Source organism: Syngnathus floridae, chromosome 8, assembly GCF_059516105.1.
Source record: "Syngnathus floridae isolate MCC-2025c chromosome 8, RoL_Sflo_1.0, whole genome shotgun sequence".
Lineage (NCBI taxonomy): Eukaryota > Metazoa > Chordata > Actinopteri > Syngnathiformes > Syngnathidae > Syngnathus > Syngnathus floridae.
In genome coordinates this window covers 12,911,177-12,927,043 of record NC_142420.1, presented here as the reverse complement: position 1 = coordinate 12,927,043, position 15,867 = coordinate 12,911,177, and the positions used below count along the sequence as shown (strand labels likewise).

General features: G+C 49.9%; 1 long non-coding RNA gene and 1 pseudogene across 1 annotated transcript; both read left to right on the top strand.

The window, feature by feature from the left end:
- The first annotated feature begins 5,633 nt into the window (after positions 1-5,633).
- Positions 5,634-8,591, top strand: LOC148394650 (uncharacterized; annotated as a pseudogene).
- A 142-nt stretch (positions 8,592-8,733) lies between these two features.
- LOC148394649 (uncharacterized) lies at positions 8,734-9,708 on the top strand. The gene is made up of 2 exons (XR_015860018.1): positions 8,734-9,157; positions 9,266-9,708. It is a non-coding gene; the product is annotated as an uncharacterized LOC148394649 (long non-coding RNA).
- Positions 9,709-15,867: the final 6,159 nt, after the last annotated feature.

Genomic DNA, 15,867 nt, shown 5'->3' with positions numbered 1-15,867 from the left:
CCACCAGTGCGCCTTCTTTTCTCGCCGTTTGTCAGCCTCAGAACGAAACTATGACATCGGTAATCAGGAGCTCCTCGCCGTCAAGTTGGCTTTGGAGGAGTAGCGGCATTGCCTGGAGGGCGCCACCACTCCGTTCATTGTCTGAACCGACCACCGCTTGGAGTATCTGAGATCGGCTGAGACTGACCACGAGACAAGCACGGTGGGCTCTGTTCTTTGACCGGTTTGAGTTGTCTCTTTCCTACAGACCGGGTTCCCGCAACGCGAAGGTGGACGCCCTGTCACGTTTGTTTCCTGGTGGGGAGGAGGGACAGGGTCCGCCTCCCACTATCCTCCCGAGCTCGGTTCGGGTGGCGGCTCTTTCATGGGAGATTGAACGCCAAGTGGAAGCCGCATCACGCAATCAACCCGGCCCCAGCAACTGCCCGGAGGATCGCCTGTTTGTTCCTGAAGGCCTGCGGTCGTCCGTCCTGCAATGGGCGCACGACTCACGCCTGGACTGTCATCCCGGAGCTGCACGCACGATGTACGTGGTGGCACAGCGTTTCTGGTGAACCACCTGGCAAGTGGACACCAGCGATTACGTCAGAGCCTGCTCAATTTGTAACCACTGTAAGACGTCTACTCGTCCTCCTGACGGGCTGCTTCAACCCTTGCCGGTTCCCCAGCGTCCCTGGTCTCACCTATCAATCGACTTTGTCAGGGGTCTCCCCCCCTCGGAGGGAAACACAGTGGTCCTCACGATGGTGGACCGTTTCAGCAAGATGACGCATTTCATCCCTCTGCCTAAGCTCCCATCTGCGAAGCAGACTGTGTCCATCATGGTGCGGGAGGTCTTTCGTCACCACGGTCTCCCACAAGACATCGTGTCAGACCGAGGTCCACAATTCGCTTCCACCTTCTGGGCGGAGTTCTGCCGACTCCTCGGCGCCATGGCCAGCCTCTCCTCTGGGTTTCACCCTCAGTCCAATGGTCAAGCGGAGCGCCTGAACCAAGAACTGGGCAGGTCTCTCCGATGCATGGCCGCCGGGGACCAGCGCGGGTGGCTCCAACAGCTTCCCTGGGTAGAGTATGCTCACAATTCCCTCCCCAGCTCGGCCACGGGACTTTCGCCTTTCCACTGCGTCTTCGGGTACCAGCCACCCTTGTTCGCCCACCAGGAGTGTGGTGCGGCATGCCCGTCGGCCCAGGCTTTTGTCCGCCGTTGTCATCGTGCCTGGGCGAGGACCCGGGTCACTCTTCTCCGCTCTGTTTCAGGCTACGCCCGCCAGGCGAACAAGCACCGGACACCAGCTCCGGAGTACAGAGTGGGATAGCGTGTGTGGCTCTCGATGCGGGATTTGCCGCTGCGAGCGGGATCCCGCGAACTGGCGCCCCGCTTTGTTGGACCATTCCCTATTCAGAAGGAGATTGGCCCATCCGCAGTCCGTGTTCTCCTTCCAGAGTCCATGAAGGTTCACCCCACGTTCCACGTGTCCCGTGTGCGGCCCATCCATGAGAGCGCGTTGGCGCCGGCGCCCGTTCCGTCGCCGCCGCCCCAGTTCGTCGATGAGGGTCCGGCTTACGCTGTCTGCTCCTTGCTCCGATCGGGGCGGCGCGGTCGTGGCCTCCAATACCTCGTGGATTGGGAGGGTTATGACGACGAGCACCGCTCCTGGGTTCCGAGCCGCTGGATACTCGACCGTTCGCTCATCACGGAGTTCCATCGCTGTCATCCGGATCAACCGGGTCCTCGGCACGGGCGCCCGAGGAGGGACGAGGGGACCCGGGGTGAGGGTCCGGGGAGGTCTTGTCCGCCGGTACCGGGGTCTTCTGCTCCCGCGTCCGTCGATCCTGCGTCTGGCGGGGTGTCGGACGTTTCGGCGGTGTGCTGACCCCTCCACCTGGTCGCCCGGGGTATTGCCCTTTTTTGTTTGTTTTTGGTTCCTGGGGACGTCGGGAGCCGTCCCTTGTGGGGGGGGGGGGGGTTCTGTCACGTGCTGGCACCACCTGCGACAGGACCACGCCCACCTGTCAGTGGAATCGCCGTCACCTGCCACGGGCTCATGGACAGCGCTATATCAGCGCCGCCAGCGCAGACCCGAGTGTCAGTCTGTCCCTTGATGCTGCTTCGCTCATCAGTCCCTGAGACACTGACTCGCTTGACTATTTGGAATCTCGCAAAATTGTTTGTCCACCCCAGCCTGATCGCCGCTCCAGCGCCAGCTATTCCCATCATCCCCTTCCACAATAAAGTCTGTCGCTACGCACTTGGCTGTACTGTCCGATCCCTTACACATGCTTATTTTATTCATGCACAAAGCGCTAAGTTACATTAAACTAGCAAGCTACACGTACAGCTCTAGAGTAGACGTGACTGGGAAATGCCAAATCGACTGCCTTTAACTTAAAAGCGATATAATATGCATTTCTTTTGTCCCTCATAATGACGGTTTGTGTATAAAAGCTTCCTTTCAGTAATGTCCGTCTTGATCTCGTTCTCTCTTCTTTGTGTGAATTATATGGCACTCTTTGCCTGACGGATGGACATGCAATCAACGCACCACTTTTCTCCCCAGTGACCGTGTCACATATCCTTCCGCCCAGCAAAGCGGTGCTGCACAACAGTTGTCCACAGCCTTTTTACGAGTGTACAAAAGTGATCAAGTCATCACAAAAATCACAAATAAAATCCATTGATATGCCGCACTGGACTATAAGCCGCAGGGTTCAAAATTGGAGAAAAAAGTCGCGGCTAATAGTACGGTAAGTAAATTAATTAATTAATTAATGTTTATGGCATGAAATGTAATTTTACTAAATAATATAAAAGAGGATATTTTGATAGATTAATACGCCACAGTAGGATATCGATTCAGATTTTCAAAATCGATTCGATTGGATTCATCCATCCATTTTCTATACCGCTTGCCCCACGGGGGTTGCAGGCGTGCTGGAACCCATCCCGGCAATCATTGAGCGGTAGGCGGGGGACACCCTGAACCAGTTGCCAGCCAATTGCAGGGCACACAGAGACGAACAACGATCGGCACTCGCACTTACAGGCAATTTGGAGTGCTCAATCAGCCAACCATGCATGTTTTTGGGATGTGGGAGGAAACTAGAGTGCCCGGAGAAAACCCACGAAGGCATGGGGGGAACATGCAAACTCCACACAGGGAGGGCAGGAGGTGGAACCGAACCCGCACCCTCTGAACTGTGCTAACCAGTGCTAACCAGTGCTAACCAGTGTGCCTTGAGATTTAAAGTGAAGGAATGGGGTCGAAATACAAAAAGTCCTGCCGAGCTACAAAAACAGATATGCTCAAACCTCATTGAATAAAGTACATAAGCAGACAAGTATATTCACATATTAAATAAATACAAGAAACATTTTAAGCATATAATTATACCTACGCACCAAATCAATAAAGAAGACATAACTAGACATTTTTGATAAGTGGTAATGAGAATGATATATATGATGATATATAATGATATATAATGATATATATGATATGGTATGATCTGATATATATTTCTGAGCACTTTGAAATAACAAATGTTTTTTGATATATTGCCTGAATATCTTAATGACCCTTAAGGAACTGTTTAATGCATGCCTGATTATTTTCTAAATCACGGACACTGCCAAAGTCGTCTAAAAATGTTCAGTACTGATTGTATCTTATGTTTTGACTAATCCTAGACGCCAGTTTTCGATTACTACTGAACGTTCTGGACAGAGGGAAATATTTTGCCTAACAAAGAAAAGATATGGTTGAAAGCATGATTAAACTAAGAATATGATGACATAAGCAAATACATGGAGATCAAAAGAACAAACAAACTGTCATGCTATCATGGTTTTTTTCCGGTTGTTGTTGTCTTGTCTTGTGTGTCGTATTTTCACTACCTGTTTTATTTTGTTACCTCTCTCGTTTAGTCCGTGGCTCCTTCCTCTGTGCTTCTGTCGACTTGTATTGCCTGATTCCGATTGGGTGCACCTGTGTCCTTGGGCCTAATTGTCTGCACCTCTGTCCTCACCCTTCTGTGTGTATTTAGTCCGTGTCTTCCCCTTGTCTTATGTCAGTGCGTCTCGTCTCGTCTCAAGCACCAGCGATTACGTGAGTTAAAGATATCCAGTAGAGAATACCATTGTGAGATACCCTTTTTGTCAAGCCTGAGTTCCGTGTTTTTTCAGTAGTGTTTTGCCACCGTGATTTCCCTCTGTTAGAGGCGCTTTGAGTTTTTTCTGTCTCCAGCCAGTTGGAATAAATTTTGTTTTTGATTGACACTTTGCATCCGAGTCCGCTCCCTGATCCAAGCCTGACAGTATGCACTGGCCAGTCATGGACTTGGCAGAGTCGGAGCAGCTGTGCACCGCAGTGTGCTCCCAGGCGTCACAGCTCGCCCAACACCAGCAGCAAGTGGAGGCTTTGGGTGTTGGAGTCCAAGGGCTCGCGAGGAGTCAGGAAGACTTCCGAGGGGTGGTGGCCGCCCAGGTAGAGACGCTGAGCAAGCAGATGCAGGAAGTTCTCTCGCTTCTGACCGTGGGACCAGCAGCGACGCCCAGCCCATCCGCTGCTCCCACCATGACTCATCTTGCTGCTGCCCCATGACCGTGGGTGCCAGACTGGCTCCTCCGGACCGCTACTCAGGTGAACTCGGTCTTAGCAGAGCCTTTATCACAGAGTGTGAAATGCAGTTTGAGCGGTCCCCAGGTGATTTCCCCACAGAACACTCCCAGGTGGCCTACATGGTATCTTACCTGACGGGAAGGGCCCGTGCGTGGGCCACCGCAGAATGGGCTAGGGATTCCGCCACCTGTCCTTCCCTCCCCGCCTTCATAGAGGCCCTGCGTACGGTGTTCGACTCGATCTCTTCAGGCCGAGAGAAGGCTCCTGAGCTCTGCCAGCTGACCCAGGGTCGAGAGACCGTCGGGGACTACGCGATCCGTTTCCGCACTCTGGCTGCGGAATGCGGGTGGAATGCGACGGCCCTGTATGATGTCTTCCTCAGGGGCCTTTACGGACCCATACAGGACCTCCCCACAGACCTCGACGCTCTCATCGCGCTGGCTATCCGCACAGACAACCGGCTGCAGGATTGGAAGAAGCATCGAGCAAGCAGGAACGCCTCCGTCTCCCCCCTCGTGCCAGTGGCCTTCACCCCTCGAGGCAATCCACCCCAGGTCGAACATGAATCTGCAGCCCCAGGGGTTTGAACCAATGCAGTTGGGCAGAGCTAAGTTGACCGAGGAGGAAAAGAAGCGCCGACGCCAGGAAGGTAGATGCTACTATTGTGGTGCGCAAGGACATATCCTCCCCTCCTGTCCGGTGAGGAAGAGCCTGATGGTGAGCACTTTCTCTGTTACCCAGCAGCAGGTTCGCGGTCTACCCATCGGCATGATTACACACCTGGGAAAGGACATTAAACTTGAGGTGCTAATAGACTCCGGGGCCGATGAGAGTTTGGTCGACTGGGCGTTTGCTTGGAGATTAGGGGTAAAAACTGAACTGCTAAACACGACCGTGAAAGCCAAGGCACTCAATGGACAAGCACTTTTTGATATCACTCACGTAACTGAACCAGTCTCTCTGTCGTTTGGTCACCACCATGAGAAAATGAGATTGCACGTCGTGACCTCCCCCATGAACCCCCATATCCTCGGGTATCCATGGCTACAACGCCACAACCCGATTATAGACTGGGAATCCGGGGGGATAACGGGATGGGGATCCCACTGCCAAGTGTCATGTCCTGAATCTAACCCCTCGAGTGACCCTAAACGTGATTCTAGCCTGATCTCTGTTTCTCCTGTCCTAGACCCAGAAACCCCAGATTTGACCGGGGTCCCCGCGTGTTACCATCAATTGGCAGAGGTATTCAGCAAAGTTAAGACTACCTCTCTACCCCCCCACCGTCCGTATGATTGCGCCATTGAGCTTTTGCCCGGCGCTACCATACCCAATGGGGAGGCTTTATTCCCTTTCGGCACCCGAAAAGCAGGCCCTGAACGATTATATTGACACATCACTTAAAGCGGGTTTGATTAGACCGTCATCGTCTCCTGCGGGGGCCGGATTCTTTTTTGTGGGCAAGAAAGACGGTACCCTTCGCCCCTGCATAGACTACAGTCCCCTCAATCAGATCACAATTAAGAATCGGTATCCCCTTCCACTCATGTCAACTGTTTTTGATCAACTGCAACAAGCTAGGGTGTTCAAGTTAGATTTGCGCAACCCGTACCACCTAGTGCGCATCCGGGAGGGGGATGAATGGAAAACGGGTTTTAACACGCCTCAAGGACACTTCGAATACTTAGTAATGCCATTTGGCCGCACCAATGCACCAGCTGCATTCCAGGCCATGATTAACAATGTACTGAGAGACTGTTTGGATCATTTTGTTTATGTAGATTTGGACGATATTCTGATTTATTCACCGGATTTGGAGACCCATAAGTCTCATGTTAAGACTGTATTGCAACGCCTCTTTGATCACCAGCTTTACGTCAAGGCCGAGAAGAGCGAGTTTCACGCCGCTACTGTATCTTTCCTGGGCTTCATCATAGCCCCTGGCAAAGTGCAGATGGAGCTGGCAAAAGTAAGCGCGGTGACTGAATGGCCTACCCCTGATAGCCACAAAAAAGTGCAGCAATTCCTCGGTTTCGCTAACTTTTATAGGCGGTTCATCAGAGGCTTCAGCGCTACAGCGGCCCCCCTGCACGCTCTAACATCCCCTAAGGTTCCATTCTGTTGGACGGCGAAGGCGGAGGCGGCCTTCCAGGAGCTGAAGAAGTGCTTCAGCTCCGCCCCTATCCTCACGCTGCCCGACCCATCCCGTCAGTTCGTGGTGGAGGTTGATGCCTCCAATCGGGGAACCGGCGCCATTCTGTCACAGAGGGCCCAGACCGACAACAAGCTTCATCCGTGCGCGTTCCTGTCTAGACGGCTGACGTCCGCAGAGCAGAATTACGATGTGGGGGATCGAGAATTGTTGGCGGTTAAGCTGGCTCTGGAAGAATGGAGACATTGGTTGGCGGGAGCAGAGCAGCCTTTCTTGGTTTGGACTGACCACAAGAATCTACAATACATTACGAAGGCTTAAAGACTGATTTCACGCCAAGCCCGTTGGTCTCTCTTTTTTAATCGGTTCGATTTCACTTACAGACCGGGGTCCAAAAATACCAAGCCTGACGCACTATCACGCGTCTACAGTCCGGATCCGGTGGTCAGGGAGCCTGAACCCATTCTCCCCCCTTGTTGTGTGGTGGGAGCAGTTACTTGGCCTATCAAAGGCCTGGTGAAGCAGGCCAATGGCGACGAACCACCCCCTAGGGGATGCCCAGAGAATAGACTATTTGTTCCCAGAAGGTTGCGGTCCCAGGTTGTCCATTGGGCTCACACCTCCCGGCTCGCCTGTCATCCAGGTGTGCGCAGAACCCTGTTTATGATTCAGCAGCGATTTTGGTGGCCCTCCTTGGGGGCAGACGTCAGGGAATACGTTGCAGCCTGCGCCGTCTGTGCCCGGAATAAGAACTCGCACGGCACCCGTGTGGGTCTCCTGCAACCCCTCCCCATTCCTTCGCGACCGTGGGCCGAGATTTCAATGGACTTTGTCACAGGGCTTCCGGCGTCTAACGGTAGAACGACTATACTAACCGTGGTAGACAGGTTCTCCAAGATGGCTCACTTTATTGCCCTGCCCAAGTTGCCTTCAGCAAAACAAACGGCAGTGATCATGATGGATCCGATTTTCAGGATTCACGGATTCCCACGGGATATTGTCTCGGATAGGGGTCCCCAATTCATATCCAGGTTTTGGAAGGAGTTTTGCAAGCTCATAGAGGCCACCGTGAGTCTCACGTCGGGTTATCTCCCGGAGGCGAACGGTCAGGCGGAACGTGTTAACCAGCAGTTGGAAACAGGCCTCCGCTGCCTAGTGTCCCAAAACCCCTCATCGTGGAGCAAGAACCTCACGTGGGTGGAATATGCTCATAATTCCCTGCCTACCACAGCTACAGGGATGTCTCCGTTCAGGTGTGTGTTTGGTTACCAGCACCCGGTCTTCCCTGACAGTGAGCCGAGCACCAAGGCGCGCCGCTGTCGTCGCATCTGGTCGGCGGCGCGGGCCACGCTGGTCCGCCAAGGGGACAGAGTTAAGAGGATGGCTGACCGAAGGCAACGACCGGCACCCGTCTACCGGCGGGGCCAACGGGTCTGGCTGTCCACTAAAGAGCTCCCCTCCAGGTGGACTCCAGAAAGCTGGCGCCTCGTTTTGTGGGTCCGTTTCCCATCTCCAAGGTCGTGAACCCAGTTGCGGTGCGTCTTCGCCTGCCCAGGTCCCTTGCCGTTCATCCCACCTTTCACGTCGGGAAGGTCAAGCCAGCCATGGACAGTCAGATGGTGCCGTACCCGGTGCCGCCTCCAGCTCCGCGAACAGTGGGGGGTGGGCAGGCTTACACGGTCAAGGAGTTATTGGTGGTACGCAGGTGGGGTCGAGGCTGGCAGTACCTGGTGGACTGGGAGGGTTATGGGCCAGTGGGTGCCGCCGAGTTTTATCATGGACCCCGGACTGTTTGCGGACTTCTATGTGGCTCACCCTGATGCTCCTGGTCCATCTGGGATCCGGCCCTAGTGTGTGTGTGTGTGTGCGTGTGTGTTGGGGGGGGGATGTCATGCTATCATGATTTTTTTTTCCGGTTGTTGTTGTCTTGTTTTGTGTGTCGTATTTTCACTACCTGTTTTATTTTGTTACCTCTCTCGTTTAGTCAGTGGCTCCTTCCTCTGTGCTTCAGTCGACTTGTATTCCCTGATCCCGATTGAGTGCACCTGTGTCCTTGGGCCTAATTGTCTGCACCTGTGTCCTCGCCCTTCTGTGTGTATTTAGTCGGTGTCTTCCCCTTGTCTTGTGCCAGTGCGTCTTGTCTCGTCTCGAGCACCAGCGAGTACGTGAGTTAAAGATATCCAGTAGAGAATACCATTGTGAGATACCCTTTTTGTCAAGCCTGAGTTCCGTGTTTTTTCAGTATTGTTTTGCCACCGTGATTTCCCTCTGTTAGAGGCGCTTTGAGTTTTTTCTGTCTCCAGCCAGTTGGAATAAATTTCTTTTTGATTGACACTCTGCATCCGAGTCCGCTCCCTGATCCAAGCCTGACACAAACAAAAACATGGTAAGTGGTGAGTACAAACTTTGCATAGTCAGGGAACATTAATAAATACGTAGATGATATCACAGCCAAAAGCTCACATAATTCCGTACAAAATGACAAAATTGAAAGAATGATGAATGGATGAGGTGGAACAGTGTATGTGCAAGAATGGAGGAGAATGTTTACAGGAAGGTCACTTGGAGATAAAACCAGCAGGTGCCAGAAGGAGACAGCTCAGCCAAAGATGATCGTCAAGGCTGAAAGACGGAAAGGAAAACAACAGCCCCCACATCGCCCATAATCAGCACCCAACCCCACGGAACCAGCTCTCACCGAACCAGCACCACTCCCATGGAATCAGAATCGCCTGCGAACTTGCCACACCCTCTGACTCATCACCCATCAAACTCGGCCCACACTGGCATGTGCAAATGAATATAAGCTGACCAAAGAACCTTGAATGTTGCCTTTTCTGAATGGAGACTTTCTGCTCTTGAAAGGCCCAGCGCTGTATTGTACTTTACAGAGCTACTTTACAGAGCTTTCTGAATAAGAATTGTGATTGAACTCAACCAACCGGTGTAAGTCAAATTTCTGCTTCAGTGTCTTAGCATTTTCCTAAATCTGAAAAAATTCAAACGAGCACGCAGTGAGTAAATTGGATAACGGGTGATTGGCAATGGCTTTTGCCGTGGGGCGCAGATAGCGTGCTCCCAAAATTGTGGACAAAATCCAACAAGAGTAAAAAAAAAAAGAAAATTTAAGTGGGTGCCCAAAACTCAAATAAATTTGACAGGTGAATTGCCAACTAATGAGGTTAAAATATTTATGATTATGTATTATGAAACCTCTTATTTAATTATATGCTTTGCGACAATCCTGAGTGGGATCCTGGTTTAAGTAAGCCATTTTAATCTTAAAACCATCCATTTTCTATATGGCTTGTCCCCACGGGTGTCGCGGGCATGCTGGAGCCTATCCCAGCAGTCATCGGGCAGTAGGCGGGGGACACCCTGAACCGGTTGCCAGCCAATCACAGGGCACAGACGAACAACCATTCGCACTCTCACTCACACCTAGGGGCAATTTGGAGTGCTCAATTGGCCTACCAAGCAGTGACATACGGTGAGGTATGACCGAGGAGGCACTGACGTCACCACCCCGGTAAAATTTGTCCGGCACCTAACCGTGTCACAAAAAAGGTTGAGGAACGCTGCTCTAGTGTGACTTATTCATTATTTAATTTGAACTATTTTAATTAAAATCTCATATCAGCAGTCTTCACACATAAAAGCACTCAATAAAGCACATAGAATCAAAAACTTGTTTTCGATCGTTCGTACCACTCCGTTCCGAAGTCCCGTTGTCCGAATGAAACCTTTTAACTCCGGAGTTGCTCTACATTTACTGATTAGTGTTGGCAAGTGAGTGAATGATTCGTTCAAAAGGAACGCATCTTTTCAGTGAACGAGAGTGAACGAATCACTTCCTAAAGTGATTCGTTCTTTTTCATTTATTTTATTTTTCATTCAACGTTTTACCAGATAAGCCAATTGAGAACACTTTCTCATTTACGATGGCGACCTGGAGACAAGGTGTGTGAAGTGTCTTGCCCACAGACACAACGACATGTGACTGTGACAGAGCTGGGATCGAACTTCCAATCCTCCGGTTACTAAACGACCCACTCTACTGCCTGAGCCACAGCCGCCATATAACTTCAACCAGTAGGTGTTGGTAATGTCCATTGAAGCTGGTGCCACCTCGCCGTAAAACAAAACGAAGAATAAAATGACGTAATTTCCCGTTCACGAACGAGTCGTGAATTGCATTTCCGGTTCACCAACGAACGAATCTGTGATTGAACGAATCACTCACTGAGTGAATCACTAAGTGAATCACTCACTGAGTGATTCGCATTTCCAGTTCACCGCAAAAACGGATCAGTGAGGGAACGAATCCTGGCTCTCCCGTTTGCGAACGAGTCAATGAGTGAAGTGCCTTTGTGTGCATCAATGGATCAGTCAGTGAATATGTTGTGTCTCCTGGCGTGAACTATGTAAGCCAGAATGTAGATTTACGATTTACTTATAGTAGGTTTTAAATAACGTGTATGCATATATATATGCCTAAATCAGCGGTTCTTAACCTGGGTTCGATCGAACCCTAAGGGTTCCGTGAGTCGACTTCAGTGGTTCGGCAGAGCTGGTATCCTATTCCCCCCGCGGATGGCCGAACACACCTGAATGTCGTGTAAATTCGCGATAACGCATATCTAAACTGGTCTTGCAAAGGCAACAGCAGAAGTCACACTGATTTGCTAGTATGTCATTCTGCACGTACAACAACGACAAACCTTGGTTTACACCGAACCTCAGGAGGCTGCGCAAAGTCAAGGAGGAGGCCTACAGGAGCGGTGACCGGGACCTGTTCAAGCAGACTAGAAACACACTGAACCGAGAGGTCAAGAAAGCCAGGAGGTGTTACAGGGAGAGTCTGGAGAGACACTTCTCTGCCAATCCTGATCCCTCAACAGTGTGGAAAGGTCTGCAGAGCATCACGGGCTTCAAGAAATGAACCCCCCGTCCCGTGGAGAGCCCAAGGCTTGCTAACCAGCTAAACAGGTTTTACTGCAGGTTTGATCGGTCCTCCCACACAACAGGACCTCCTGCAGCACAATCTACATACTCACCTCCCCCCACAACTGCTCTGTCCACACCTCCATCACCGTTGTCACCGACTCTCTCTCTTGCAGAGACCGCACCCGCACTCCAGATCCGCGAGGAGGAAGTGCACCAGATGTTCCAGAGACAAAAGATCAGGAAGGCACCGGGCCCAGACGGCGTGTCACCTTCCTGCTTGAAAGTCTGCGCTGAGCAGCTGGCGCCCACCTTTGCACGGATCTTCAACCGTTCCCTGGAGCTGTGTGAGGTGCCCTCGTGCTTCAAGAGCTCCACCATCGTTCCAGTGGCCAAGAAGCCCGCCATCACAGGTTTGAATGACTATAGACCTGTCGCACTGACATCTGTTGTCATGAAATCTTTTGAGAGGTTAGTGTTGAACCACCTGAAGGATGTCACGGGCCCCCTGCTTGAACCCCTCCAGTTTGCCAACCGGGCAAACAGGTCGGTGGATGATGCGGTCAACATGGGACTGCACTACATCCTGCACCACCTGGACACCCCAGGAACGTACGCCAGGATCCTGTTTGTAGACTTCAGCTCGGCGTTCAACACCATCACTCCTGACATCCTCCAACAGTAGCTCATCCAGCTCGCAGTGCCTGCCTCCACATGTCAGTGGATCACCAGCTCCCTGACCAACAGGAGACAGCGTGTGAGGCTGGGGAGCATCACATCTGACACCCGGACCACCAATACTGGAGCCCCTCAGGGGTGCGTCCTCTCCCCACTGTTCTTCTTTCTCTACACCAACAATTTCTCCTCAGGTGACTCTCCTGTGAGGCTCCTGAAGTATGCAGATGACACCACTCTCATCGGACTGATCCAGGACGGTGATGAGACTGCGTACAGACAGGAGGTGGAGCGGCTGGTCCACTGGTGCAGCCAAAACCACCTGGAGCTGAACCCGCTCAAGACCGTGGAGATGACAGTGGACTTCAGGCGAGACCCTTCACCACTTTCACCCCTCACTATCCGCAGTATTACTATTCTTTCCACAGACACCTTCAAGTTCCTGGGAACCATAATCTTTCGGGACCTGAAATGGACCGGCCACATAGACCGGAAGAAGGCCCAGCAGAGGCTGTACTTCCTGAGACAGCTCAAGAAGTTCAACCTGCCGCGGGAGCTGCTGAAGACCTTCTACACTGCCATCATCCAGTCTGTCCTCTGCACCTCTATCACTGTCTGGTTTGGACCGGCCTCCAAACAAGAAAAGCACAGACTGCAACGGACAATCAGGCCTGCAGAAAAGATAATTGGAATCAAACTCCCATCTATCAAGGACTTGCACCTGTCCAGGACCAGGAAACGTGCAAATAACATCTCTACAGACACTTCTCACCCAGGTTGCAGTCTGTTTGAACAACTCCCCTCCGGACGCCGTTATAGAGCTCTGTACGCCAAAACTAGCAGACACAGAGACAGCTTCTTCCCCCAGGCTGTTGCTCTGATGAACTCACACCACTCTTAGAGTCTCAGAGTCATTACTGTGCAATAACATCCTGCTCTCCACACCTTTTTTGAATTGTCTACACTGTTTTTACTATGTGTCCTCTCTGCATCCATTGCAGCCTGGTCATCCTAGAAGAGGGACCCTCCCATCTGTGGTCTCTTCTCAAGGTTTCTCATTTCCCCTAGCTGGAGTTTTGAGTTTTTCCTTGCCCTCTTGGGAGTGTAAGATCAGGGGATGTTTGAGAATATTTGCCATTTTTTACATGTAATGAGTGTTGTTAGTCACCTAAATGTTGAACAGAGGCTGTGATTTTCCGAAATCAAATTCCTTGTTTGGCATGCTTAAACATGGCGAATAAAAAACTCTTGAATCTTGAATATGTAACTGATGGGGTTCGGTACCTCCAAAAAGGTTAAGAACCACTGGCCTAAATGTTGTTATTAAATATATCAACTGCAGTTTCACATTAGATTGCTTGTTTGAGATGTACTTTTATTATGATTATGATTATTATTATTATTATTATTTTAATAAACATTTATGTTATAACTTGTCTAGTGTTTTATTCATTGTTTTTATATTCGCCAATCAAAACATAAAAATCAGACATTTGGTTAACTGCTTTATATGACAATATGTATGTGTCTTACGTTGTTATATGAGTTGGTGTCCCCAAAAATAAGAAATGTCGGCATAACTTTTTTTTTCCAACTTTTTATTCAAACACAAACACAATCGATATAATAACACATCAACAACAATCTAACAAATACAAAATTAAAACATCAATGTCAGCATAAAGTGTGTCGGTTGGCAATGGCAAAGCGGCAATGCTGTCTGTCACTCACTCGTGAATCTTCGCGAACGACCGATCAGCAGCGCCAGCGAGGTTAGATGGAGGAGGGACTTTACGAGTCAGGGACGTAATTTCCCGTTCACAAACGAGTCAGTGACGCAACTTCCCGTTCACGACCGTGAGAGACTGTTGCCAACAGATCAGTGTGTAAGTGTCGTATTATAGAAAGAAATGTTTCCCGAGCCAATTATTATCATATATAATAATGGGGGGGGGGGGGGGGGGGTGTAGTTGTATAGTTTGATGTGTATTGGGTTATTTCCACTGGATGTTATTTTAAAAAAAAGCCGTATCATCGTGTGTGTGTGTGTGTGGGGGGGGGGGGGGGGGGGGGGGGGGAGGGGAGAGGGGATTCATTGAACGATTCGTTTGAACTAATCTTGAGTGAACTGATTCTAAAGATTCATTTCACCTAAAAGAACTGGAATACACATCACTATTACTGATGACCTCCTGCTTTGACCAAAAATCCATAGTTGAAAATCGTTTGGATATGAAATCCTCCATTGTAAAACGAAATGTAAAAACGGAGAAAAAAAAAGAATGTAAAACGAAATAAATGGACGACTGCTCCTCAGTTGTTCACTGTAAATTTGAATTGGAGGTCTCTTATTCTACAGGTAGGCGCATGAAGCATCCCGGGATCGCTAGCACCTCCTGCCATAAGGCTGGACAAACACGACGTTACAGACCGATGACAAAAAACACAAGATATTGTATACGTCAGCTTAACTACAGAAATTAGTTAATACAGCCACAGTTCATGAACACTTAAACTGGGACATAAAGACAGAGAGGAGTTCTGTCTAACTGCATAGCCTGTCAACATAGGCAGCCGTGTGATTACGCAATCCTCAGTGGAGGCGAGACAGGAAGTTGTCTCCTTCGAGCGAATCGTCTTCGGTTTTAAAATAACTATAAAAATTCAGCGATTTTGGTTCAAAATGATACAAAACTATTGAAATTAAAAGGAAAATGACTTTATAATAAAAACAATTGAATGCCCCCCCTTTTCATGACGGCAGGGGAGGGGTAGTGTGCAAACTCCACACACAGCAGGTGGAATCGAACGGGCACACTCCTAACTGTGAAGCGGACGTGCTAACCAGTGCGTCACCGAGCCGCCCTAAACTTAAAGATTGCAAATAAAAAATAAGTGAATGGGAGGTCTGGTTAAGTTCTTTGGCAGCCACTGTATGGTGTAGATATATATTTTGATGTATGCTATCCACCATTATAATCAAAGTGGGTTCCTCATCTGTTTGACTGACTGGCCTACATCTGCTTTTAGGTCCTATAATATACCCGTCTTCTGCCCAGGGCAGACCCCCATAATGCAGCTGTTTATAAAAAAAATATCATTTTTAACAGAAAATAAGAAAAAAATTCTTAAAATTTACAGCATAAAACACATTTATTCTGAGTGGGTCACTTTTGACCCCCGCTCAAGTGTAGGTATTGGTTAGTCTAGGGTTAAGCACAACTGTTGCTTAAAGGTCAGACAAAACTATGGAAATGAATGGCTGCATAAATGCTTTTCTTACTTTAGGCTCCCATTCAAGTGCGGTATGTTGTATTCAAACACAGGCAGAGTGTGTTTATTCCTCAAAACTGTTGATGGCTGTTAATTTCTGTTCATTCTGTGTTGTCATTCTAGCCATAAGAAAGTCATTGGCCAAATTGTCCTTGAAAGTCTGGGTTAGAAAACATTAACATGCTGGGCGCAGCACTCTGACAT